General features: G+C 47.3%; 1 non-coding gene across 1 annotated transcript; it reads right to left on the reverse strand.

Annotated features, from left to right (window-relative positions):
• Window positions 1-106: 106 nt before the first annotated feature.
• Window positions 107-188, reverse strand: TRNAL-AAG (transfer RNA leucine (anticodon AAG)). Its single transcript has one exon. It is a non-coding gene; the product is annotated as a tRNA-Leu (tRNA).
• Between the last annotated feature and the right edge of the window lie 3020 nt (window positions 189-3208).

Genomic DNA, 3208 nt, shown 5'->3' on the forward strand with positions numbered 1-3208 from the left:
GGCCGGCACGTGGGGACGCGGCGCCTCCTCCTACCCACAATGCTCTCCCGGCGGCCGCCGCCGCTAGGGGGCGGCGGCGCGGGGCTGCGGCGCAAAAAAACACTACTGGCAGCGGTGGGATTCGAACCCACGCCCCCGAAGAGACTGGAGCCTTAATCCAGCGCCTTAGACCGCTCGGCCACGCTACCGCCGTGGCTCCATACTCTTCTGGCAACAATTTTAATCTATACGGGTTTTTCCCCTGTCTCCTTCACAGTTCTCCATCCCCAGCAGCCGCTCTGCCCACACACCCTTTCTACCCGAAAAATAAAATGCGGGGGATCCTTTTCAGCCCGTTCCCAAGCGGCGGCACCTGGAGCTGCACGATGCACCCAGGAACGGACGGGCAGGAGCAGCTGTGCCCGAGCCCTCCGCGCCGCGCCCGCTGCCACGTGGATGCCACGGAGCAGCACAGCCCCTGCGCGGTACGTGTGGCACCGCCCGGCCACCCCTCTGAAAGCCTAACAAAAGTTCTGAATTCTAATTTTCTGTTGCAAAGCCGCAGCTCACTGAATTTGCAAAGTCAAAAGTCAGCAGTTTATGGCTGGGGGGCTGTTCTTTTGCCTCTAGCACAGGGACCAGCACGGCAGTACTTGGTACACTTGTGCACACAGGTGGTAGCACACCTCAGCTGCTGGTACTCCGTGAAACTGCTTCTGCGAGTCTCTGGCTGCATTTTGCCTGAAAGTCTGGTGAGTTTTCTTAAAGAATTAATGTTATTTTCACCACTTAGCTACAACTGAAAGGTTGTATTTTGAGAAAAATTCTAGCTCCTCTAGTGTAAGGTCACATAGCCTTAATGCAGCTTGATTTAATTCTGTCCTTGTGGCAGTTCATGTAAATAGGATAAAGAAAATAAACCTGCTGGAGTCCTGCTGACAGCATCATTCAACCCTTTCCCTTGGCACCTCCCACAGCCTGTCCCTGCAGCACCCGGTAGTGCCAGCTCTCTTTCCAGGGAGCTGCTGAAATGGAATCAAGGAATGATTTGGTTGGGGTTGGAAGTGTCCAAAAAAGGTCTGATAGTCGGACCCCCTGCGACATCTTCAACCAGATCAGGTAGCTGAGAGCCCTTTCCAACCTGACCTTGAATGTTTACAGGGATAAGGCATCCACCACCTCTCAGGGCAACCTGTGCCAGCATTCCAGTTCTCTCATTGTGAGAGGCTGCAGCACTGCACAGTCTTGCTAAAAATTTCATTCACTGCCTACAAGTACTGAGGAATAACAGCACACACATGTAAACATGAATAAATTCCTCTAGTGCTGCTACAGTTTCACACCCTCAGCTCAGTGCCTTTTCAGGATGTGGGGTTTTTTAAGAACAGAGGGAGCTGACTGCAGAGCAGCAGGAGGGGCTCAGGGAGGAGAGAAGGAAGGCAGACCTGAATTGGCTTCACACAGCAAATCACCTGTAACCTGCTCAGGCAGAAAAGTCAGCTTTAACAGTCTCCAAGCATATGTTTGTGCGTGTGTGTTTGTGCAGGAGGCTGCATACAACACTCATTACAAACTGTTCCTCACTGAGTGGGCCGCTCAGTCCCACAGGTCCTTTTGTCCAGGCAGTGCAAGGTAGCAACTCCCTCCTGAAAATTGCTTTTCAGCCCTGTCAGAGCTGAGCTCATGCTCTCTCCCTGAAATGTTTGTGTTCCTGGCCACAGAGACATTTCTCCTGAGCACCAAAAGAAGCCTGTGTACCTGAGATTATTCACCTCAGCCATGTGTGACACAGACAGGGGACAGGAGCACAGGCTGTCCCTCGGGGGTGGCAGTTGGGTCACCAGTTTTTTAATTTCATCTGTGCAACATCAGTTACAATGGCAGGACCTTCTACAAATTAAAAAAGAATTAACATAGAGGAGAACTCCAACATAACACAAGCTACCAGACATATTAAATTGTTTTCCTTGCACAAGATTCCCAGAGAATAGCAAGGACCCAACAAATACTCCCACTCTAAGGGCCAGGCCCAATGGCTACAAAGCCCTGAGCTGTCCCCACACAGGAGTTAGGTCCATCAGCAGGAGCAACTGAGAGATATCCCTGAACTTCAACCTGAAAATACCCTGACTCACCCCTGGCAGCACTGCCCTGCATCCATCCTGAGAGGTTCAAATGAAAGTCTGCCTGTCCAAATTCAGATGAGAAGTCCTGACTTGACCCATGGTAACTACACTGGCTCTGTCAGCACTCATTCTAGTCTGAGTGAAATTACATCTGTGGGGAAGAGAATGAGATTCAAATCAGTCCCACAGACCAGTAATTAAGAAACAGGCAATATACTTATTTACACTTTATAAGCTATGAGTTTGCTGTCTCCATGGTTTCTGAAGAAGGCTATTCTTACTTTGTTCCACTGGCAAACACTCCATCTCTGTGACAGCAGCTATATCTAAAACCTCCAAAGGCTATAAAGCTAGAGCAGAGTCAAATTTCACCATTTTTCACCTTAGTGATTCTACAGTGCAGAGGCCCACATGGTGCTTTTTTGTTAGGAAATTCTGCTATTTCACAGTGCCCTTGCTAGAGGGTAATTTCACATTGTTCAAACTACACAGGTATAAGAAGTTCCACCTGTCTGAATAAAGCAATAAAAAGGCAACATTAAAAGCTCCCTTTTGAACAGTTTGAAAGGGCCTGTATCAAACAGATTATTCTGGCACAAAAAGGGAAATAAATCATAGCAAAATGACAGTGTATCATTAGATTTGAGGTGGGATACAACATCTAATGATACACTGTCATTTTGCTATGATTTATTTACCACCTCAAAATCACAGAGCCCAGGAATTTCCAGCCCATTCTCAGGACTAAACAAATGCTAAAGGCACAGAGAGGCCTCTGTAGCACCCTGCAAATGAGCCTTCCTGTCCTTACATTTTATCCTCCATTACAGACACTACATATGTAATCAAATGCAAAATCAGAGAACACATCAACCATTTTGTTTTCTGGAGGAAAACAGATTTTGTTGTTGCACATCTAATAATTTCCTCCCAGTTAGTTACTTCTGACTGTTGAAAGGGAATGAAATTGGGAATGGAATAATGCAAACAACAAAGAGGATTTCTGGAAGCTTGCAATAATAGGGTTGAATTTTGGCAATTTATAAAGAAAAAACCAAACAAATAAAAGCAAATGCTCAAGCAATGAGTAAAACTCTACTGAG

This window comes from Melospiza melodia, chromosome 18 (genome assembly GCF_035770615.1).
Source record: "Melospiza melodia melodia isolate bMelMel2 chromosome 18, bMelMel2.pri, whole genome shotgun sequence".
NCBI classification, from domain to species: domain Eukaryota; kingdom Metazoa; phylum Chordata; class Aves; order Passeriformes; family Passerellidae; genus Melospiza; species Melospiza melodia.